The 25,230-nt window shown below is 30.3% G+C and overlaps 2 long non-coding RNA genes across 8 annotated transcripts in view; both read left to right on the top strand.

Annotated features, from left to right (window-relative positions):
- LOC138406358 (uncharacterized) lies at positions 1-23,939 on the top strand. Of its 7 annotated transcripts, none has more exons than XR_011239829.1 (3): positions 1-6,453; positions 6,569-11,849; positions 12,291-23,939. It is a non-coding gene; the product is annotated as an uncharacterized lncRNA (long non-coding RNA). The 7 variants fall into 7 exon arrangements; XR_011239828.1 differs by having other exon boundaries at positions 1-6,727; positions 7,205-11,849; XR_011239827.1 differs by having other exon boundaries at positions 1-7,085; positions 7,407-11,849.
- LOC138406357 (uncharacterized) overlaps positions 1-25,230 on the top strand; it is a 38,283-nt gene that overhangs the window by 1,787 nt on the left and 11,266 nt on the right. The window lies entirely within an intron of this gene.

Genomic DNA, 25,230 nt, shown 5'->3' with positions numbered 1-25,230 from the left:
AACACTAATAATATGACATGAAGAGATTTTAATTATCCTGTAGACCCGCAATAGACATTTTTTCAAGTATGTCACCATTGCACTCTATCAAAATAAGACCAGACGAGTCTGAGCTGCAACTATTAGTCACTGTTAAAGGTTCAGTGTGTTAGATTTCGGTGAAAGGGATCTATTGGCAGAAATTGAATATAAAATAATCCTAGTGATGTTTTCACTTGTGTGTGATCAACTAAATTGTACAAATATTTGTTTTCTTTACTCTAGAATGGGACCTTTATTTTTAAATACTTTATATTTACATTAGGAGCAGGTCCTCTCTACAGAGGCCCTCATGTTTTTTACAGTAGCTCAGACTGGACAAACTAATGTTTGGAAGGTGAAGTGAGGGGTATTCAGCTGCAACATGCAACTTCACCATTAGATGTCACTAAACTCTACAAACTGAACCTTTAATTGCCAACTCAGTTAATAGAGTGCTAAAGTAGTTACAAATGCTCACATATACATGCACACTCAATCTGCATCATCAATCAAAACAAGTATTTGGCAAAGAAACAACCATTACATTTTTATGCTGAGCCTGACTTTACTATGAATTTTTTTAACTTATTATAGAGACTTTTTACTATACTATGACATTTCAAGCTTAACTATAGTATGACATTTTAATGCCTTGCTATACTATTAAAAATGTTTTACCTTACTATATACAATGACATCTAACCTTACTCTACTGTGTCTTTTTTGCCTTAGTATACTATGACATTTGTATGCCTTACTATACTATGACTTTTTTTTGTGTGCCTAACTATACTATAACCGTTTTTGTTACCTTACTATTCCATGACTGTTTTTTATACCTTACTATTACACAACTTTTTGGGGGGGGCCTTACTAAAATATGACTCTTTGATGCCTTACTGTACTATGACATTATTTTATGCCTTACTATACTATGACCTTTTCATGCCTTATGTCGTCCAAAATATGATACAAAAGTCATATGTTAGTATGTCGTCTCAAATATGATTGAAAAAAAGTCATAGGTTAGTATGTCGTCTCAAATCTGATTAAAAAAAGTCATAGGTTAGTATGTCGTCTCAAATATGATAAAAAAGTCATAGGTTAGTATGTCGTCTCAAATATGATTAAAAAATAGTCATAGGTTAGTATGTCGTCTCAAATATGATAAAAAAGTCATAGGTTAGTATGTCGTCTCAAATATGATTAAAAAATAGTCATAGGTTAGTATGTCGTCTCAAATATGATTAAAAAAAAGTCATAGGTTAGTATGTCGTCTTAAATATGATTGAAAAAAGTCATAGGTTAGTATGTCGTCTCAAATATGATTGAAAAAACTCATAGGTTAGTATGTCGTCTCAAATATGATCAAAAAGTCATAGGTTAGTATGTCGTCTCAAATATGATTGAAAAAAGTCATAGGTTAGTATGTCGTCTAAAATCTGATAATAAAGTCATAGGTTAGTATGTCGTCTCAAATATGATTAAAAAAAAGTCATAGGTTAGTATGTTCTCCAAAATATGATAAAAAAAAAGTCATAGGTTAGTATGTCGTCCAAAATATGATAAAAAAGTCATAGGTTTGTATGTTCTCCAAAATATCACAAAAAAAAGTCATAGGTTAGTATGTCGTCTCAAATCTGATTGAAAAAAGTCATAGGTTCGTATGTCGTCTCAAATCTGATTGAAAAAAGTCATAGGTTAGTATGTTCTCCAAAATCTGATTAAAAAAAAGTCATAGGTTAGTATGTCGTCTCAAATATGATTAAAAAAAGTCATAGGTTAGTATGTTCTCCAAAATCTGATTAAAAAAAAGTCATAGGTTAGTATGTCGTCTCAAAAATGATTAAAAAAAAGTCATAGGTTAGTATGTCGTCCAAAATCTGATAAAAAAAAGTCATAGGTTAGTATGTTGTCCAAAATCTGATCAAAAAGTCATAGGTTAGTATGTTGTCCAAAATCGGATCAAAAAGTCATTGGTTAGTATGTTCTCCAAAATATGATAAAAAAAAGTCATAGGTTAGTATGTCGTCTCAAATATGATTAAAAAATAGTCATAGGTTAGTATGTTCTCCAAAATATGATAAAAAAAAGTCATAGGTTAGTATGTCGTCCAAAATATGATAAAAAAAAAGTCATAGGTTAGTATGTCGTCTCAAATATGATTAAAAAAAGTCATAGGTTAGTATGTTCTCCAAAATCTGATTAAAAAAAAGTCATAGGTTAGTATGTCGTCTCAAAAATGATTAAAAAAAAGTCATAGGTTAGTATGTCGTCCAAAATCTGATAAAAAAAAGTCATAGGTTAGTATGTTGTCCAAAATCTGATCAAAAAGTCATAGGTTAGTATGTTGTCCAAAATCGGATCAAAAAGTCATAGGTTAGTATGTTCTCCAAAATATGATAAAAAAAAGTCATAGGTTAGTATGTCGTCTCAAATATGATTAAAAAATAGTCATAGGTTAGTATGTTCTCCAAAATATGATAAAAAAAAGTCATAGGTTAGTATGTCGTCCAAAATATGATAAAAAAAAAGTCATAGGTTAGTATGTCGTCTCAAATCTGATAAAAAAAAGTCATAGGTTAGTATGTCGTCTCAAATCTGACAAAAAAAAGTCATAGGTTAGTATGTCGTCTCAAATATGATTGAAAAAAGTCATACGTTAGTATGTCGTCTCAAATATGATTGAAAAAAGTCATACGTTAGTATGTCGTCTCAAATATGATTGAAAAAAAGTCATAGGTTAGTATGTCGTCCAAAATCTGATAAAAAAAAGTCATAGGTTAGTATGTTGTCCAAAATCTGATAAAAAAAAAGTCATAGGTTAGTATGTTGTCCAAAATCTGATCAAAAAGTCATAGGTTAGTATGTTCTCCTAAATATGATAAAAAAAAGTCATAGGTTAGTATGTCGTCTCAAATATGATTGAAAAAAGTCATAGGTTCGTATGTCGTCTCAAATCTGATTGAAAAAAGTCATAGGTTCGTATGTCGTCTCAAATCTGATTGAAAAAAGTCATAGGTTAGTATGTCGTCTCAAATATGATTAAAAAAAGTCATAGGTTAGTATGTTCTCCAAAATCTGATTAAAAAAAAGTCATAGGTTAGTATGTTGTCCAAAATATGATCAAAAAGTCATAGGTTAGTATGTTGTCTCAAATATGATTAAAAAAAAGTCATAGGTTAGTATGTCGTCCAAAATCTGATAAAAAAAAGTCATAGGTTAGTATGTTGTCCAAAATCTGATCAAAAAGTCATAGGTTAGTATGTTGTCCAAAATCTGATCAAAAAGTCATAGGTTAGTATGTTCTCCAAAATATGATAAAAAAAAGTCATAGGTTAGTATGTCGTCTCAAATATGATTAAAAAATAGTCATAGGTTAGTATGTTCTCCAAAATATGATAAAAAAAAGTCATAGGTTAGTATGTCGTCTCAAATCTGATTAAAAAAAGTCATAGGTTAGTATGTCGTCTCAAATATGATAAAAAAGTCATAGGTTAGTATGTCGTCTCAAATATGATTAAAAAATAGTCATAGGTTAGTATGTCGTCTCAAATATGATTAAAAAATAGTCATAGGTTAGTATGTCGTCTCAAATCTGATTAAAAAAAGTCATAGGTTAGTATGTCGTCTTAAATATGATTGAAAAAAGTCATAGGTTAGTATGTCGTCTCAAATATGATTGAAAAAACTCATAGGTTAGTATGTCGTCTCAAACATGATTAAAAAAACTCATAGGTTAGTATGTCGTCTCAAATATGATTGAAAAAAAGTCATAGGTTAGTATGTCGTCTCAAATCTGATAATAAAGTCTTAGGTTAGTATGTTGTCCAAAATCTGATCAAAAAGTCATAGGTTAGTATGTCGTCTCAAATATGATTGAAAAAAGTCATAGGTTAGTATGTCGTCTAAAATCTGATAATAAAGTCATAGGTTAGTATGTCGTCTCAAATCTGATAATAAAGTCATAGGTTAGTATGTTGTCCAAAATCTGATCAAAAAGTCATAGGTTAGTATGTCGTCTCAAATCTGATAATAAAGTCTTAGGTTAGTATGTTGTCCAAAATCTGATCAAAAAGTCATAGGTTAGTATGTCGTCTCAAATATGATTGAAAAAAGTCATAGGTTAGTATGTCGTCTAAAATCTGATAATAAAGTCATAGGTTAGTATGTCGTCTCAAATCTGATAATAAAGTCATAGGTTAGTATGTTGTCCAAAATCTGATCAAAAAGTCATAGGTTAGTATGTCGTCTCAAATATGATTAAAAAAAAGTCATAGGTTAGTATGTTCTCCAAAATATGATAAAAAAAAAGTCATAGGTTAGTATGTCGTCCAAAATATGATAAAAAAGTCATAGGTTTGTATGTTCTCCAAAATATCACAAAAAAAAGTCATAGGTTCGTATGTCGTCTCAAATCTGATTGAAAAAAGTCATAGGTTCGTATGTCGTCTCAAATCTGATTGAAAAAAGTCATAGGTTAGTATGTTCTCCAAAATCTGATTAAAAAAAAGTCATAGGTTAGTATGTCGTCTCAAATATGATTAAAAAAAGTCATAGGTTAGTATGTTGTCCAAAATCTGATCAAAAAGTCATAGGTTAGTATGTTGTCCAAAATCTGATCAAAAAGTCATAGGTTAGTATGTTGTCCAAAATCTGATCAAAAAGTCATAGGTTAGTATGTTCTCCAAAATATGATAAAAAAAAGTCATAGGTTAGTATGTCGACTCAAATATGATTAAAAAATAGTCATAGGTTAGTATGTTCTCCAAAATATGATAAAAAAAAGTCATAGGTTAGTATGTCGTCCAAAATATGATAAAAAAAAAGTCATAGGTTAGTATGTCGTCTCAAATCTGATAAAAAAAAGTCATAGGTTAGTATGTCGTCTCAAATCTGATAAAAAAAAGTCATAGGTTAGTATGTCGTCTCAAATCTGACAAAAAAAAGTCATAGGTTAGTATGTCGTCTCAAATATGATTGAAAAAAGTCATACGTTAGTATGTCGTCTCAAATATGATTGAAAAAAGTCATACGTTAGTATGTCGTCTCAAATATGATTGAAAAAAAGTCATAGGTTAGTATGTCGTCCAAAATCTGATAAAAAAAAGTCATAGGTTAGTATGTTGTCCAAAATCTGATCAAAAAGTCATAGGTTAGTATGTTCTCCTAAATATGATAAAAAAAAGTCATAGGTTAGTATGTCGTCTCAAATCTGATTGAAAAAAGTCATAGGTTCGTATGTCGTCTCAAATATGATTAAAAAAAGTCATAGGTTAGTATGTTCTCCAAAATCTGATTAAAAAAAAGTCATAGGTTAGTATGTCGTCTCAAATATGATTAAAAAAAGTCATAGGTTAGTATGTTCTCCAAAATATGATCAAAAAGTCATAGGTTAGTATGTCGTCTCAAATATGATTAAAAAAAAGTCATAGGTTAGTATGTCGTCCAAAATCTGATAAAAAAAAGTCATAGGTTAGTATGTTGTCCAAAATCTGATCAAAAAGTCATAGGTTAGTATGTCGTCTCAAATATGATTAAAAAAAAGTCATAGGTTAGTATGTCGTCCAAAATCTGATAAAAAAAAGTCATAGGTTAGTATGTTGTCCAAAATCTGATCAAAAAGTCATAGGTTAGTATGTTGTCCAAAATCTGATCAAAAAGTCATAGGTTAGTATGTTCTCCAAAATATGATAAAAAAAAGTCATAGGTTAGTATGTCGTCTCAAATATGATTAAAAAATAGTCATAGGTTAGTATGTTCTCCAAAATATGATAAAAAAAAGTCATAGGTTAGTATGTCGTCCAAAATATGATAAAAAAAAAAGTCATAGGTTAGTATGTCGTCTCAAATCTGATAAAAAAAAGTCATAGGTTAGTATGTCGTCTCAAATCTGACAAAAAAAAGTCATAGGTTAGTATGTCGTCTCAAATATGATTGAAAAAAGTCATACGTTAGTATGTCGTCTCAAATATGATTGAAAAAAGTCATACGTTAGTATGTCGTCTCAAATATGATTGAAAAAAAGTCATAGGTTAGTATGTCGTCCAAAATCTGATAAAAAAAAGTCATAGGTTAGTATGTTGTCCAAAATCTGATAAAAAAAAAGTCATAGGTTAGTATGTTGTCCAAAATCTGATCAAAAAGTCATAGGTTAGTATGTTCTCCTAAATATGATAAAAAAAAGTCATAGGTTAGTATGTCGTCTCAAATATGATTGAAAAAAGTCATAGGTTCGTATGTCGTCTCAAATCTGATTGAAAAAAGTCATAGGTTCGTATGTCGTCTCAAATCTGATTGAAAAAAGTCATAGGTTAGTATGTCGTCTCAAATATGATTAAAAAAAGTCATAGGTTAGTATGTTCTCCAAAATCTGATTAAAAAAAAGTCATAGGTTAGTATGTTGTCCAAAATATGATCAAAAAGTCATAGGTTAGTATGTTGTCTCAAATATGATTAAAAAAAAGTCATAGGTTAGTATGTCGTCCAAAATCTGATAAAAAAAAGTCATAGGTATGTTGTCCAAAATCTGATCAAAAAGTCATAGGTTAGTATGTTGTCCAAAATCTGATCAAAAAGTCATAGGTTAGTATGTTCTCCAAAATATGATAAAAAAAAGTCATAGGTTAGTATGTCGTCTCAAATATGATTAAAAAATAGTCATAGGTTAGTATGTTCTCCAAAATATGATAAAAAAAAGTCATAGGTTAGTATGTCGTCTCAAATCTGATTAAAAAAAGTCATAGGTTAGTATGTCGTCTCAAATATGATAAAAAAGTCATAGGTTAGTATGTCGTCTCAAATATGATTAAAAAATAGTCATAGGTTAGTATGTCGTCTCAAATCTGATTAAAAAAAGTCATAGGTTAGTATGTCGTCTTAAATATGATTGAAAAAAGTCATAGGTTAGTATGTCGTCTCAAATATGATTGAAAAAACTCATAGGTTAGTATGTTGTCCAAAATATGATCAAAAAGTCATAGGTTAGTATGTCGTCTCAAATATGATTAAAAAAAAGTCATAGGTTAGTATGTCGTCCAAAATCTGATAAAAAAAAGTCATAGGTTAGTATGTTGTCCAAAATCTGATCAAAAAGTCATAGGTTAGTATGTTCTCCAAAATATGATAAAAAAAAGTCATAGGTTAGTATGTCGTCTCAAATATGATTAAAAAATAGTCATAGGTTAGTATGTCGTCCAAAATATGATAAAAAAAAAGTCATAGGTTAGTATGTCGTCTCAAATCTGATAAAAAAAAGTCATAGGTTAGTATGTCGTCTCAAATCTGACAAAAAAAAGTCATACGTTAGTATGTCGTCTCAAATATGATTGAAAAAAGTCATACGTTAGTATGTCGTCTCAAATATGATTGAAAAAAAGTCATAGGTTAGTATGTTGTCCAAAATCTGATAAAAAAAAAGTCATAGGTTAGTATGTTGTCCAAAATCTGATCAAAAAGTCATAGGTTAGTATGTTCTCCTAAATATGATAAAAAAAAGTCATAGGTTAGTATGTCGTCTCAAATATGATTGAAAAAAGTCATAGGTTCGTATGTCGTCTCAAATCTGATTGAAAAAAGTCATAGGTTCGTATGTCGTCTCAAATCTGATTGAAAAAAGTCATACGTTAGTATGTCGTCTCAAATATGATTAAAAAAAGTCATAGGTTAGTATGTTCTCCAAAATCTGATTAAAAAAAAGTCATAGGTTAGTATGTTGTCCAAAATATGATCAAAAAGTCATAGGTTAGTATGTTGTCCAAAATCTGATCAAAAAGTCATAGGTTAGTATGTTCTCCAAAATATGATAAAAAAAAGTCATAGGTTAGTATGTCGTCTCAAATATGATTAAAAAATAGTCATAGGTTAGTATGTTCTCCAAAATATGATAAAAAAAAGTCATAGGTTAGTATGTCGTCTCAAATCTGATTAAAAAAAGTCATAGGTTAGTATGTCGTCTCAAATATGATAAAAAAGTCATAGGTTAGTATGTCGTCTCAAATATGATTAAAAAATAGTCATAGGTTAGTATGTCGTCTCAAATATGATTAAAAAATAGTCATAGGTTAGTATGTCGTCTCAAATCTGATTAAAAAAAGTCATAGGTTAGTATGTCGTCTTAAATATGATTGAAAAAAGTCATAGGTTAGTATGTCGTCTCAAATATGATTGAAAAAAGTCATAGGTTAGTATGTCGTCTCAAATATGATTGAAAAAACTCATAGGTTAGTATGTCGTCTCAAATATGATTAAAAAAACTCATAGGTTAGTATGTCGTCTCAAATCTGATAATAAAGTCTTAGGTTAGTATGTTGTCCAAAATCTGATCAAAAAGTCATAGGTTAGTATGTCGTCTCAAATCTGATCAAAAAGTCATAGGTTAGTATGTCGTCTCAAATATGATTGAAAAAAGTCATAGGTTAGTATGTCGTCTAAAATCTGATAATAAAGTCATAGGTTAGTATGTCGTCTCAAATCTGATAATAAAGTCATAGGTTAGTATGTTGTCCAAAATCTGATCAAAAAGTCATAGGTTAGTATGTCGTCTCAAATATGATTAAAAAAAAGTCATAGGTTAGTATGTTCTCCAAAATATGATAAAAAAAAAGTCATAGGTTAGTATGTCGTCCAAAATATGATAAAAAAGTCATAGGTTTGTATGTTCTCCAAAATATCACAAAAAAAAGTCATAGGTTCGTATGTCGTCTCAAATCTGATTGAAAAAAGTCATAGGTTCGTATGTCGTCTCAAATCTGATTGAAAAAAGTCATAGGTTAGTATGTTCTCCAAAATCTGATTAAAAAAAAGTCATAGGTTAGTATGTTGTCCAAAATCTGATTAAAAAAAAGTCATAGGTTAGTATGTCGTCTCAAATATGATTAAAAAAAGTCATAGGTTAGTATGTTCTCCAAAATCTGATTAAAAAAAAGTCATAGGTTAGTATGTTGTCCAAAATCTGATCAAAAAGTCATAGGTTAGTATGTCGTCCAAAATCTGATAAAAAAAAGTCATAGGTTAGTATGTTGTCCAAAATCTGATCAAAAAGTCATAGGTTAGTATGTTGTCCAAAATCTGATCAAAAAGTCATAGGTTAGTATGTTCTCCAAAATATGATAAAAAAAAGTCATAGGTTAGTATGTCGACTCAAATATGATTAAAAAATAGTCATAGGTTAGTATGTTCTCCAAAATATGATAAAAAAAAGTCATAGGTTAGTATGTCGTCCAAAATATGATTAAAAAAAAGTCATAGGTTAGTATGTCGTCTCAAATCTGATAAAAAAAAGTCATAGGTTAGTATGTCGTCTCAAATCTGATAAAAAAAAGTCATAGGTTAGTATGTCGTCTCAAATCTGACAAAAAAAAGTCATAGGTTAGTATGTCGTCTCAAATATGATTGAAAAAAGTCATACGTTAGTATGTCGTCTCAAATATGATTGAAAAAAGTCATACGTTAGTATGTCGTCTCAAATATGATTGAAAAAAAGTCATAGGTTAGTATGTCGTCTCAAATATGATTGAAAAAAGTCATAGGTTCGTATGTTGTCCAAAATCTGATCAAAAAGTCATAGGTTAGTATGTTCTCCTAAATATGATAAAAAAAAGTCATAGGTTAGTATGTCGTCTCAAATATGATTGAAAAAAGTCATAGGTTCGTATGTCGTCTCAAATCTGATTGAAAAAAGTCATAGGTTCGTATGTCGTCTCAAATCTGATTGAAAAAAGTCATAGGTTAGTATGTCGTCTCAAATATGATTAAAAAAAAGTCATAGGTTAGTATGTCGTCCAAAATCTGATAAAAAAAAAGTCATAGGTTAGTATGTTGTCCAAAATCTGATCAAAAAGTCATAGGTTAGTATGTTGTCCAAAATCTGATCAAAAAGTCATAGGTTAGTATGTTCTCCAAAATATGATAAAAAAAAAGTCATAGGTTAGTATGTCGTCTCAAATATGATTAAAAAATAGTCATAGGTTAGTATGTTCTCCAAAATATGATAAAAAAAAGTCATAGGTTAGTATGTCGTCTCAAATCTGATAAAAAAAAGTCATAGGTTAGTATGTCGTCTCAAATCTGATAAAAAAATTACGTTAGTATGTCGTCTCAAATATGATTGAAAAAAAGTCATAGGTTAGTATGTCGTCTCAAATCTGACAAAAAAAAGTCATAGGTTAGTATGTCGTCTCAAATATGATTGAAAAAAGTCATACGTTAGTATGTCGTCTCAAATATGATTGAAAAAAGTCATACGTTAGTATGTCGTCTCAAATATGATTGAAAAAAAGTCATAGGTTAGTATGTCGTCCAAAATCTGATAAAAAAAAGTCATAGGTTAGTATGTTGTCCAAAATATGATAAAAAAAAGTCATAGGTTAGTATGTCGTCTCAAATATGATTGAAAAAAGTCATAGGTTAGTATGTCGTCTCAATTATGATTAAAAAAAGTCATAGGTTAGTATGTTCTCCAAAATCTGATTAAAAAAAAGTCATAGGTTAGTATGTCGTCTCAAATATGATTGAAAAAAGTCATAGGTTAGTATGTCGTCCAAAATATGATACAAAAGTATGTCGTCTCAAATATGATTGAAAATAGTCATAGGTTAGTATGTCGTCTCAAATCTGACGAAAAAGTCATAGGTTAGTATGTCGTCTCAAATATGATTAAAAAAAAGTCATGGGTTAGTATGTCGTCTCAAATATGATAAAAAAAAGTCATAGGTTAGTATGTTCTCCAAAATATGATAAAAAAAAAAGTCAGAGGTTAGTATGTTCTCCAAAATATGATAAAAAAAAAAGTCATAGGTTAGTATGTCGTCTCAAATCTGATAATAAAGTCATAGGTTAGTATGTCGTCTCAGATATGATAAAAAAAAGTCATAGGTTAGTATGTCGTCTCAAATCTGACAAAAAAGTCATAGGTTAGTATGTTGTCTCAAATCTAATAAAAAAAAGTCATAGGTTAGAATGTCGTCTCAAATATGATTGAAAAAAAGTCATAGGTTAGTATGTCGTCTCAAATATGATTGAAAAAAAGTCATAGGTTAGTATGTCGTCTCAAATATGATAAAAAAGTCATAGGTTAGTATGTCGTCTCAAATATGATTGAAAAAAAGTCATAGGTTAGTATGTCGTCTCAAATATGATAAAAAAGTCATAGGTTAGTATGTCGTCTCAAATCTGATTAAAAAAAGTCATAGGTTAGTATGTCGTCTCAAATCTGATTAAAAAAAGTCATAGGTTAGTATGTTCTCCAAAATATGATAAAAAAAAGTCATAGGTTAGTATGTCGTCCAAAATATGATAAAAAAGTCATAGGTTTGTATGTTCTCCAAAATATCACAAAAAAAAGTCATGGGTTAGTATGTCGTCTCAAATATGATTAAAAAAAAGTCATAGGTTAGTATGTCGTCCAAAATCTGATAAAAAAAAAGTCATAGGTTAGTATGTTGTCCAAAATCTGATCAAAAAGTCATAGGTTAGTATGTTCTCCAAAATATGATAAAAAAAAGTCATAGGTTAGTATGTCGTCTCAAATATGATTAAAAAATAGTCATAGGTTAGTATGTTGTCCAAAATATGATCAAAAAGTCATAGGTTAGTATGTTCTCCAAAATCTGATAAAAAAAAGTCATAGGTTAGTATGTCGTCTCAAATCTGATAAAAAAAAGTCATAGGTTAGTATGTCGTCTCAAATATGATTGAAAAAAAGTCATAGGTTAGTATGTCGTCTCAAATCTGATAAAAAAGTCATAGGTTAGTATGTCGTCTCAAATATGATAAAAAAAAGTCATAGGTTAGTATGTTCTACTAAATATGATAAAAAAAAGTCATAGGTTAGTATGTCGTCTCAAATATGATTGAAAAAAAGTCATAGGTTAGTATGTCGTCTCAAATATGATTGAAAAAAGTCATAGGTTAGTATGTCGTCTCAAATATGATAAAAAAGTCATAGGTTAGTATGTTCTCCAAAATATGATAAAAAAAAAAGTCATAGGTTAGTATGTCGTCTCAAATCTGAAAAAAAAGTCATAGGTTAGTATGTCGTCTCAAATATGATTAAAAAATAATCATAGGTTAGTATGTCGTCTCAAATCTGATAAAAAAAAAGTCATAGGTTAGTATGTCGTCTCAAATCTAATAAAAAAAAGTCATAGGTTAGAATGTCGTCTCAAATATGATTGAAAAAAAGTCATAGGTTAGTATGTCGTCTCAAATATGATTGAAAAAAAGTCATAGGTTAGTATGTCGTCTCAAATATGATAAAAAAGTCATAGGTTAGTATGTCGTCTCAAATATGATTGAAAAAAGTCATAGGTTAGTATGTCGTCCAAAATATGATACAAAAGTATGTCGTCTCAAATATGATAAAAAAAAGTCATAGGTTAGTATGTCGTCTCAAATATGATTGAAAAAAAGTCATAGGTTAGTATGTCGTCTCAAATCTGATAAAAAAAGTCATAGGTTAGTATGTCGTCTCAAATATGATTGAAAAAAGTCATAGGTTAGTATGTCGTCTCAAATATGATTAAAAAAAAGTCATAGGTTAGTATGTCGTCTCAAATATGATTGAAAAAAGTCATAGGTTAGTATGTCGTCTCAAATATGATAAAAAAGTCATAGGTTAGTATGTTCTCCAAAATATGATTAAAAAAAAAAGTCATAGGTTAGTATGTCGTCTCAAATCTGAAAAAAAAGTCATAGGTTAGTATGTCGTCTCAGATTAAAAAATAATCATAGGTTAGTATGTCGTCTCAAATCTGATAAAAAAAAAGTCATAGGTTAGTATGTCGTCTCAAATCTGACAAAAAAGTCATAGGTTAGTATGTTGTCTCAAATATGATTGAAAAAAAGTCATAGGTTAGTATGTCGTCTCAAATATGATTGAAAAAAAGTCATAGGTTAGTATGTCGTCTCAAATATGATTGAAAAGTCATAGGTTAGTATGTCGTCTCAAATCTGATAAAAAAGTCATAGGTTAGTATGTCGTCTCAAATATGATAAAAAAAAAGTCATAGGTTAGTATGTCGTCTCAAATCTGACAAAAAAAAGTCATAGGTTAGTATGTTCTCCAAAATATGATAAAAAAGTCATAGGTTAGTATGTCGTCTCAAATCTGATCAAAAAGTCATAGGTTAGTATGTCGTCTCAAATATGATTGAAAAAAGTCATAGGTTAGTATGTCGTCTCAAATCTGATCAAAAAGTCATAGGTTAGTATGTCGTCTCAAATATGATTGAAAAAAGTCATAGGTTAGTATGTCGTCTAAAATCTGATCAAAAAGTCATAGGTTAGTATGTCGTCTCAAATATGATAAAAAAAAGTCATAGGTTAGTATGTCGTCTCAAATATGATTGAAAAAAGTCATAGGTTAGTATGTCGTCTAAAATCTGATCAAAAAGTCATAGGTTAGTATGTCGTCTCAAATATGATAAAAAAAAGTCATAGGTTAGTATGTCGTCTCAAATATGATTGAAAAAAAGTCATAGGTTAGTATGTCGTCTCAAATCTGAAAAAAAAGTCATAGGTTAGTATGTTGTCCAAAATCTAATCAAAAAGTCATAGGTTAGTATGTCGTCTCAAATATGATTGAAAAAAAGTCATAGGTTAGTATGTCGTCTCAAATATGATTAAAAAGTCATAGGTTAGTATGTCGTCTCAAATATGATAAAAAAGTCATAGGTTAGTATGTCGTCTCAAATATGATTAAAAAGTCATAGGTTAGTATGTCGTCTCAAATATGATAAAAAAGTCATAGGTTAGTATGTCGTCTCAAATATGATTGAAAAAAAGTCATAGGTTAGTATGTCGTCTCAAATATGATAAAAAAGTCATAGGTTAGTATGTCGTCTCAAATCTGATAATAAAGTCATAGGTTAGTATGTTGTCCAAAATCTGATCAAAAAGTCATAGGTTAGTATGTCGTCTCAAATCTGACAAAAAAAAGTCATAGGTTAGTATGTCGTCTCAAATCTGATCAAAAAGTCATAGGTTAGTATGTCGTCTCAAATATGATTAAAAAAAAGTCATAGGTTAGTATGTCGTCTCAAATCTGATAAAAAAATCATACGTTAGTATGTCGTCTCAAATATGATTGAAAAAAAGTCATACGTTAGTATGTCGTCTCAAATCTGATCAAAAAGTCATAGGTTAGTATGTCGTCTCAAATATGATTGAAAAAAGTCATAGGTTAGTATGTCGTCTAAAATCTGATCAAAAAGTCATAGGTTAGTATGTCGTCTAAAATCTGATCAAAAAGTCATAGGTTAGTATGTTCTCCAAAATATGATAAAAAAAAGTCATAGGTTAGTATGTCGTCCAAAATATGATAAAAAAGTCATAGGTTTGTATGTTCTCCAAAATATCACAAAAAAAAGTCATAGGTTAGTATGTCGTCTCAAATATGATTAAAAAAAGTCATAGGTTAGTATGTTGTCCAAAATCTGATCAAAAAGTCATAGGTTAGTATGTTGTCCAAAATCTGATCAAAAAGTCATAGGTTAGTATGTCGTCTCAAATATGATTGAAAAAAAGTCATAGGTTAGTATGTCGTCTCAAATCTGAAAAAAAAGTCATAGGTTAGTATGTTGTCTAAAATCTGATCAAAAAGTCATAGGTTAGTATGTCGTCTCAAATATGATTAAAAAATAGTCATAGGTTAGTATGTCGTCTCAAATCTGATAATAAAGTCATAGGTTAGAATGTCGTCTCAAATATGATTAAAAAGTCATAGGTTAGTATGTCGTCTCAAATCTGACAAAAAAAAGTCATAGGTTAGTATGTCGTCTCAAATATGATAAAAAAGTCATAGTATGTCGTCTCAAATATGATTGAAAAAAAGTCATAGGTTAGTATGTCGTCTCAAATATGATAAAAAAGTCATAGGTTAGTATGTCGTCTCAAATCTGATCAAAAAGTCATAGGTTAGTATGTCGTCTCAAATATGATTAAAAAAAAGTCATAGGTTAGTATGTCGTCTCAAATCTGACAAAAAAAAGTCATAGGTTCGTATGTCGTCTCCAATATGATTGAAAAAAGTCATAGGTTAGTATGTCGTCTCAAATCTGATAAAAAAAGTCATACGTTAGTATGTCGTCTCAAATATGATTGAAAAAAAGTCATACGTTAGTATGTCGTCTCAAATCTGATCAAAAAGTCATAGGTTAGTATGTCGTCTCAAATCTGACAAAAAAGTCATAGGTTAGTATGTTGTCTCAAATCTAATAAAAAAAAGTCATAGGTTAGAATGTCGTCTCAAATATGATTGAAAAAAAGTCATAGGTTAGTATGTCGTCTCAAATATGATTGAAAAAAAGTCATAGGTTAGTATGTCGTCTCAAATATGATAAAAAAGTCATAGGTTAGTATGTCGTCTCAAATATGATTGAAAAAAGTCATAGGTTAGTATGTCGTCCAAAATATGATACAAAAGTATGTCGTCTCAAATATGATAAAAAAAAGTCATAGGTTAGTATGTCGTCTCAAATCTGATAAAAAAAGTCATAGGTTAGTATGTCGTCTCAAATATGATTGAAAAAAGTCATAGGTTAGTGTGTCGTCTCAAATATGATTGAAAAAAAGTCATAGGTTAGTATGTCGTCTCAAATCTGATAAAAAAAGTCATAGGTTAGTATGTCGTCTCAAATATGATTGAAAAAAGTCATAGGTTAGTATGTCGTCTCAAATATGATTAAAAAAAAGTCATAGGTTAGTATGTCGTCTCAAATATGATTGAAAAAAGTCATAGGTTAGTATGTCGTCTCAAATATGATAAAAAAGTCATAGGTTAGTATGTTCTCCAAAATATGATTAAAAAAAAAAGTCATAGGTTAGTATGTCGTCTCAAATCTGATAAAAAAAAAGTCATAGGTTAGTATGTCGTCTCAAATCTGATTAAAAAAAAGTCATAGGTTAGTATGTCGTCTCAAATCTGACAAAAAAGTCATAGGTTAGTATGTTGTCTCAAATATGATTGAAAAAAAGTCATAGGTTAGTATGTCGTCTCAAATATGATTGAAAAAAAGTCATAGGTTAGTATGTCGTCTCAAATATGATTGAAAAGTCATAGGTTAGTATGTCGTCTCAAATCTGATAAAAAAGTCATAGGTTAGTATGTCGTCTCAAATATGATAAAAAAAAAGTCATAGGTTAGTATGTCGTCTCAAATCTGACAAAAAAAAGTCATAGGTTAGTATGTTCTCCAAAATATGATAAAAAAGTCATAGGTTAGTATGTCGTCTCAAATCTGATCAAAAAGTCATAGGTTAGTATGTCGTCTCAAATCTGACAAAAAAAAGTCATAGGTTAGTATGTTCTCCAAAATATGATAAAAAAGTCATAGGTTAGTATGTCGTCTCAAATCTGATCAAAAAGTCATAGGTTAGTATGTCGTCTCAAATATGATTGAAAAAAGTCATAGGTTAGTATGTCGTCTCAAATCTGATCAAAAAGTCATAGGTTAGTATGTCGTCTCAAATCTGATTGAAAAAAAGTCATACGTTAGTATGTCGTCTCAAATCTGATAAAAAAGTCATAGGTTAGTATGTCGTCTCAAATCTGATAAAAAAGTCATACGTTAGTATGTCGTCTCAAATCTGATAAAAAAGTCATACGTTAGTATGTCGTCTCAAATATGATTGAAAAAAAGTCATACGTTAGTATGTCGTCTCAAATCTGACAAAAAAAAGTCATAGGTTAGTATGTCGTCTCCAATATGATTGAAAAAAGTCATAGGTTAGTATGTCGTCTCAAATCTGATAAAAAAGTCATACGTTAGTATGTCGTCTCAAATATGATTGAAAAAAAGTCATACGTTAGTATGTCGTCTCAAATCTGATCAAAAAGTCATACGTTAGTATGTCGTCTCAAATCTGACAAAAAAGTCATAGGTTAGTATGTTGTCTCAAATCTAATAAAAAAAAGTCATAGGTTAGAATGTCGTCTCAAATATGATTGAAAAAAAGTCATAGGTTAGTATGTCGTCTCAAATATGATTGAAAAAAAGTCATAGGTTAGTATGTCGTCTCAAATATGATAAAAAAGTCATAGGTTAGTATGTCGTCTCAAATATGATTGAAAAAAGTCATAGGTTAGTATGTCGTCCAAAATATGATACAAAAGTATGTCGTCTCAAATATGATAAAAAAAAGTCATAGGTTAGTATGTCGTCTCAAATATGATTGAAAAAAAGTCATAGGTTAGTATGTCGTCTCAAATCTGATAAAAAAAGTCATAGGTTAGTATGTCGTCTCAAATATGATTGAAAAAAGTCATAGGTTAGTATGTCGTCTCAAATATGATTAAAAAAAGTCATAGGTTAGTATGTCGTCTCAAATATGATTGAAAAAAGTCATAGGTTAGTATGTCGTCTCAAATATGATAAAAAAGTCATAGGTTAGTATGTTCTCCAAAATATGATTAAAAAAAAAAGTCATAGGTTAGTATGTCGTCTCAAATATGATTAAAAAATAATCATAGGTTAGTATGTCGTCTCAAATCTGATAAAAAAAAAGTCATAGGTTAGTATGTCGTCTCAAATCTGACAAAAAAGTCATAGGTTAGTATGTTGTCTCAAATATGATTGAAAAAAAGTCATAGGTTAGTATGTCGTCTCAAATATGATTGAAAAAAAGTCATAGGTTAGTATGTCGTCTCAAATATGATTGAAAAGTCATAGGTTAGTATGTCGTCTCAAATATGATAAAAAAAAAGTCATAGGTTAGTATGTCGTCTCAAATCTGACAAAAAAAAGTCATAGGTTAGTATGTTCTCCAAAATATGATAAAAAAGTCATAGGTTAGTATGTCGTCTCAAATCTGATCAAAAAGTCATAGGTTAGTATGTCGTCTCAAATATGATAAAAAAAAAGTCATAGGTTAGTATGTCGTCTCAAATCTGACAAAAAAAAGTCATAGGTTAGTATGTTCTCCAAAATATGATAAAAAAGTCATAGGTTAGTATGTCGTCTCAAATCTGATCAAAAAGTCATAGGTTAGTATGTCGTCTCAAATCTGATTAAAAAAAAGTCATAGGTTAGTATGTCGTCTCAAATCTGACAAAAAAGTCATAGGTTAGTATGTTGTCTCAAATATGATTGAAAAAAAGTCATAGGTTAGTATGTCGTCTCAAATATGATTGAAAAAAAGTCATAGGTTAGTATGTCGTCTCAAATCTGATAAAAAAGTCATAGGTTAGTATGTCGTCTCAAATATGATAAAAAAAAAGTCATAGGTTAGTATGTTGTCTCAAATATGATTGAAAAAAAGTCATAGGTTAGTATGTCGTCTCAAATATGATTGAAAAAAAGTCATAGGTTAGTATGTCGTCTCAAATCTGATAAAAAAGTCATAGGTTAGTATGTCGTCTCAAATCTGATAAAAAAAAAGTCATAGGTTAGTATGTCGTCTCAAATCTGACAAAAAAGTCATAGGTTAGTATGTCGTCTCAAATCTGATAAAAAAAAAGTCATAGGTTAGTATGTTGTCTCAAATATGATTGAAAAAAAGTCATAGGTTAGTATGTCGTCTCAAATATGATTGAAAAAAAGTCATAGGTTAGTATGTCGTCTCAAATCTGATAAAAAAGTCATAGGTTAGTATGTCGTCTCAAATCTGACAAAAAAAAGTCATAGGTTAGTATGTCGTCTCAAATATGATTGAAAAAAAGTCATAGGTTAGTATGTCGTCTCAAATATGATTAAAAAGTCATAGGTTAGTATGTCGTCTCAAATCTGATAAAAAAGTCATAGGTTAGTATGTCGTCTCAAATATGATAAAAAAAAAAGTCATAGGTTAGTATGTCGTCTCAAATCTGACAAAAAAAAGTCATAGGTTAGTATGTCGTCTCAAATATGATTGAAAAAAGTCATAGGTTAGTATGTCGTCTCAAATCTGATCAAAAAGTCATAGGTTAGTATGTCGTCTCAAATATGATTGAAAAAAGTCATAGGTTAGTATGTCGTCTAAAATCTGATCAAAAAGTCATAGGTTAGTATGTCGTCTCAAATATGATTAAAAAAAAGTCATAGGTTAGTATGTTCTCCAAAATATGATAAAAAAAAGTCATAGGTTAGTATGTCGTCTCAAATATGATTGAAAAAAGTCATAGGTTAGTATGTCGTCTAAAATCTGATCAAAAAGTCATAGGTTAGTATGTCGTCTCAAATATGATTGAAAAAAAGTCATAGGTTAGTATGTCGTCTCAAATCTGAAAAAAAAGTCATAGGTTAGTATGTTGTCCAAAATCTGATCAAAAAGTCATAGGTTAGTATGTCGTCTCAAATATGATTGAAAAAAAGTCATAGGTTAGTATGTCGTCTCAAATATGATTAAAAAGTCATAGGTTAGTATGTCGTCTCAAATATGATAAAAAAGTCATAGGTTAGTATGTCGTCTCAAATATGATAAAAAAGTCATAGGTTAGTATGTCGTCTCAAATCTGAAAAAAAAGTCATAGGTTAGTATGTTGTCCAAAATCTGATCAAAAAGTCATAGGTTAGTATGTCGTCTCAAATATGATTAAAAAGTCATAGGTTAGTATGTCGTCTCAAATATGATTGAAAAAAAGTCATAGGTTAGTATGTCGTCTCAAATATGATAAAAAAGTCATAGGTTAGTATGTCGTCTCAAATCTGATAATAAAGTCATAGGTTAGTATGTTGTCCAAAATCTGATCAAAAAGTCATAGGTTAGTATGTCGTCTCAAATCTGACAAAAAAAAGTCATAGGTTAGTATGTCGTCTCAAATCTGATCAAAAAGTCATAGGTTAGTATGTCGTCTCAAATATGATTAAAAAAAAGTCATAGGTTAGTATGTCGTCTCAAATCTGATAAAAAAGTCATACGTTAGTATGTCGTCTCAAATATGATTGAAAAAAAGTCATACGTTAGTATGTCGTCTCAAATCTGATCAAAAAGTCATAGGTTAGTATGTCGTCTAAAATCTGATCAAAAAGTCATAGGTTAGTATGTTCTCCAAAATATGATAAAAAAAAGTCATAGGTTAGTATGTCGTCTCAAATATGATAAAAAAGTCATAGGTTAGTATGTCGTCTCAAATCTGAAAAAAAAGTCATAGGTTAGTATGTTGTCCAAAATCTGATCAAAAAGTCATAGGTTAGTATGTCGTCTCAAATATGATTAAAAAGTCATAGGTTAGTATGTCGTCTCAAATATGATTGAAAAAAAGTCATAGGTTAGTATGTCGTCTCAAATATGATAAAAAAAGTCATAGGTTAGTATGTCGTCTCAAATCTGATAATAAAGTCATAGGTTAGTATGTTGTCCAAAATCTGATCAAAAAGTCATAGGTTAGTATGTCGTCTCAAATCTGACAAAAAAAAGTCATAGGTTAGTATGTCGTCTCAAATCTGATCAAAAAGTCATAGGTTAGTATGTCGTCTCAAATATGATTAAAAAAAAGTCATAGGTTAGTATGTCGTCTCAAATCTGATAAAAAAGTCATACGTTAGTATGTCGTCTCAAATATGATTGAAAAAAGTCATAGGTTAGTATGTCGTCTAAAATCTGATCAAAAAGTCATAGGTTAGTATGTTCTCCAAAATATGATAAAAAAAAGTCATAGGTTAGTATGTCGTCCAAAATATGATAAAAAAGTCATAGGTTTGTATGTTCTCCAAAATATCACAAAAAAAAGTCATAGGTTAGTATGTTGTCCAAAATCTGATCAAAAAGTCATAGGTTAGTATGTTGTCCAAAATCTGATCAAAAAGTCATAGGTTAGTATGTCGTCTCAAATATGATTAAAAAATAGTCATAGGTTAGTATGTCGTCTCAAATATGATTGAAAAAAAGTCATAGGTTAGTATGTCGTCTCAAATCTGAAAAAAAAGTCATAGGTTAGTATGTTGTCTAAAATCTGATCAAAAAGTCATAGGTTAGTATGTCGTCTCAAATATGATTAAAAAATAGTCATAGGTTAGTATGTCGTCTCAAATCTGATAATAAAGTCATAGGTTAGAATGTCGTCTCAAATATGATTAAAAAGTCATAGGTTAGTATGTCGTCTCAAATATGATAAAAAAGTCATAGGTTAGTATGTCGTCTCAAATATGATTGAAAAAAAGTCATAGGTTAGTATGTCGTCTCAAATCTGATAAAAAAGTCATAGGTTAGTATGTCGTCTCAAATCTGATAATAAAGTCATAGGTTAGTATGTCGTCTCAAATCTGACAAAAAAAAGTCATAGGTTAGTATGTCGTCTCAAATATGATTGAAAAAAAGTCATAGGTTAGTATGTCGTCTCAAATATGATAAAAAAGTCATAGGTTAGTATGTCGTCTCAAATCTGATAATAAAGTCATAGGTTAGTATGTTGTCTCAAATCTGATCAAAAAGTCATAGGTTAGTATGTCGTCTCAAATCTGATTGAAAAAAAGTCATAGGTTAGTTAGAGTAATAATAGAGATTGGAGATAAGTAATAGTAAAGTAAAGCAGAGTAAACTAAAGTAAAGTAATAATAGAGTAATAATAGAGTAAAGTAGAGTAATAATAGAGTAAAGTAGAGTTAAATAAAGTAGAGTAATAATAGAGTAAAGTAAAGTAGAGTAAAGTAAAGTAATAATAGAGTAATAATAGAGTAAAGTAATAATAGAGTAAAGTAATAATAGAGTAAAGTAAAGTAGAGTAAAGTAGAGTAAAGTAAAGTAGAGTAATAATAGAGTAAAGTAAAATAGAGTAATAATAGAGTAAAGTAGAGTAATAATAGAGTAAAGTAAAGTAAAGTAGAGTAATAATAGAGTAAAGTAAAGTAGAGTAATAATAGAGTAAAGTAATAATAGAGTAAAGTAAAGTAGAGTAATAATAGAGTAAAGTAAAGTAGAGTAATAATAGAGTAAAGTAGAGTAATAATAGAGTAAAGTAAAGTAGAGTAATTAAAGTAAAGTAGAGTAATAATAGAGTTAAGTAAAGTAGAGTAATAATAGAGTAAAGTAAAGTAAAGTAAAGTAGAGTAATAATAGAGTAAAGTAGAGTAAAGTAAAGTAGAGTAATAATAGAGTAATAATAAAGTAAAGTAGAGTAATTAAAGTAAAGTAGAGTAATAATAGAGTAAAGTAATGATAGAGTAAAGTAAAGTAGAGTAATAATAGAGTAAAGTAGAGTAATAATAGAGTAAAGTAAAGTAGAGTAATAATAGAGTAATAATAGAGTAAAGTAGAGTAATAATAGAGTAAAGTAGAGTAATTAAAGTAGAGTAATAATAGAGTAAAGTAAAGTAAAGTAGAGTAATTAAAGTAGAGTAATAATAGAGTAATAATAGAGTAAAGTAAAGTAGAGTAAAGTAAAGTAGAGTAGTAATAGAGTAGAGTAAAGTAGAGTAGTAATAGAGTAAAGTAAAGTAGAGTAAAGTAATTAAAGTAGAGTAAAGTAAAGTAATAATAGAGTAAAGTAAAGTAATTAAAGTAAAGTAGAGTAAAGTAAAGTAATAATAGAGTAAAGTAGAGTAAAGTAAAGTAGAGTAATAATAGAGTAAAGTAGAGTAATAATAGAGTAAAGTAGAGTAATAATAGAGTAAAGTAAAGTAGAGTAATTAAAGTAAAGTAGAGTAATAATAGAGTAATAATAGGGTAAAGTAGAGTAATTAAAGTAGAGTAATAATAGAGTAAAGTAAAGTAGAGTAAAGTAAAGTAGAGTAATAATAGAGTAAAGTAAAGTAAAGTAATAATAGAGTAAAGTAGAGTAAAGTAAAGTAGAGTAATAATAGAGTAAAGTAGAGTAATAATAGAGTAAAGTAAAGTAGAGTAATAATAGAGTAATAATAAAGTAAAGTAAAGTAAAGTAGAGTAAAGTAATTAAAGTAGAGTAAAGTAATAATAGAGTAATAATAGAGTAAAGTAAAGTAAAATAGAGTAATAATAGAGTAAAGTAATAATAGAGTAAAGTAAAGTAGAGTAATTAAAGTAGAGTAATAATAGAGTAAAGTAAAGTAATAATAGAGTAAAGTAGAGTAATAATAGAGTAAAGTAATAATAGAGTAAAGTAAAGTAGAGTAATAATAGAGTAAAGTAAAGTAGAGTAATAATAGAGTAAAGTAAAGTAATAATAGAGTAAAGTAGAGTAATTAAAGTAGAGTAGAGTAAAGTAATTAAAGTAGAGTAATAATAGAGTAAAGTAAAGTAGAGTAATTAAAGTAGTAATAGAGTAAAGTAGAGTAATAATAGAGTAAAGTAATAATAGAGTAAAGTAAAGTAAAATAGAGTAATAATAGAGTAAAGTAGAGTAATAATAGAGTAAAGTAAAGTAGAGTAATAATAGAGTAAAGTAGAGTAATAATAGAGTAAAGTAAAGTAGAGTAATTAAAGTAGTAATAGAGTAAAGTAAAGTAGAGTAAAGTAAAGTAATAATAGAGTAAAGTAGAGTAATAATAGAGTAAAGTAATAATAGAGTAAAGTAAAGTAGAGTAATAATAGAGTAAAGTAAAGTAGAGTAATAATAGAGTAAAGTAGAGTAATTAAAGTAGAGTAGAGTAAAGTAATTAAAGTAGAGTAATAATAGAGTAAAGTAAAGTAGAGTAATTAAAGTAGTAATAGAGTAAAGTAGAGTAATAATAGAGTAAAGTAGAGTAATAATAGAGTAAAGTAATAATAGAGTAAAGTAAAGTAAAATAGAGTAATAATAGAGTAAAGTAGAGTAATAATAGAGTAAAGTAAAGTAGAGTAATAATAGAGTAAAGTAGAGTAATAATAGAGTAAAGTAAAGTAGAGTAAAGTAGAGTAATTAAAGTAGAGTAGAGTAAAGTAATAATAGAGTAATAATAGAGTAAAGTAAAGTAATAATAGAGTAATAATAGAGTAAAGTAGAGTAATAATAGAGTAAAGTAGAGTAATTAGAGTACTGCGCGCACTGGCTAACCTTACGCTAACTCTGAGGCTGTTTGTTAGCAAATAGCGTTAGCAAAACCAGCAGCACCGCACTGCACGCACTGGCTAACCTTACGCTAGCTCCGAGGCTGTTTGTTAGCAAATAGCGTTAGCAAAACCAGCAGCACCGCACTGCAAAACCAGCAGAAACACCGCACTGCGCGCACTGCAAAACCAGCAGAAACACCGCACTGCGCGCACTGCAAAACCAGCAGAATCACCGCACTGCGCGCACTGCAAAACCAGCAGAATCACCGCACTGCACGCACTGGCTAACCTTACGCTAGCTCCGAGGCTGCTTGTTAGCAAATAGCGTTAACAAAGCCAGCAAACGTAGCGGATCGTCATCCGCACTGCGCGCACTGGAAAACCAGCAGCAGCGCAGCACTGCACGCACTGGCTAACCTTACGCTAACTCTGAGGCTGTTTGTTAGCAAATAGCGTTAGCAAAACCAGCAGCACCGCACTGCAAAACCAGCAGAATCACCGCACTGCGCGCACTGGAAAACCAGCAGCAGCACTGCGCGCACTGCAAAACCAGCAGAAGCACTGCACGCACTGGCTAACCTTACGCTAGCTCCGAGGCTGCTTGTTAGCAAATAGCGTTAGCAAAGCCAGCAAACATAGCGGATCGTCATCCGCACTGCGCGCACTGCAAAACCAGCAGCATCACCGCACTGCGCGCACTGGAAAACCAGCAGCAGCGCAGCACTGCACGCACTGCAAAACCAGCAGCAGCACCGCACTGCGCGCACTGCAAAACCAGCAGAATCACCACACTGCACGCACTGGCTAACCTTACGCTAGCTCCGAGGCTGTTTGTTAGCAAATAGCGTTAGCAAAGCCAGCAAACATAGCGGATCGTCATCCGCACTGCGCGCACTGGAAAACCAGCAGCAGCGCAGCACTGCACGCACTGCAAAACCAGCAGCAGCACCGCACTGCACGCACTGCAAAACCAGCAGAATCACCGCACTGCGCGCACTGGAAAACCAGCAGCAGCACCGCACTGCAAAACCAGCAGAAGCACTGCACGCACTGGCTAACCTTACGCTAGCTCCGAGGCTGTTTGTTAGCAAATAGCGTTAGCAAAACCAGCAGCACCGCACTGCAAAACCAGCAGAATCACCGCACTGCGCGCACTGCAAAACCAGCAGAATCACCGCACTGCACGCACTGGCTAACCTTACGCTAGCTCCGAGGCTGCTTGTTAGCAAATAGCGTTAGCAAAACCAGCAGCACCGCACTGCAAAACCAGCAGAATCACCGCACTGCACGCACTGGCTAACCTTACGCTAGCTCCGAGGCTGTTTGTTAGCAAATAGCGTTAGCAAAACCA

Source organism: Paralichthys olivaceus, chromosome 22 (assembly GCF_024713975.1).
Source record: "Paralichthys olivaceus isolate ysfri-2021 chromosome 22, ASM2471397v2, whole genome shotgun sequence".
NCBI classification, from domain to species: domain Eukaryota; kingdom Metazoa; phylum Chordata; class Actinopteri; order Pleuronectiformes; family Paralichthyidae; genus Paralichthys; species Paralichthys olivaceus.
Note: the sequence above shows the minus strand (reverse complement) of the source record. Positions and strands in the feature narration are given on the sequence as shown.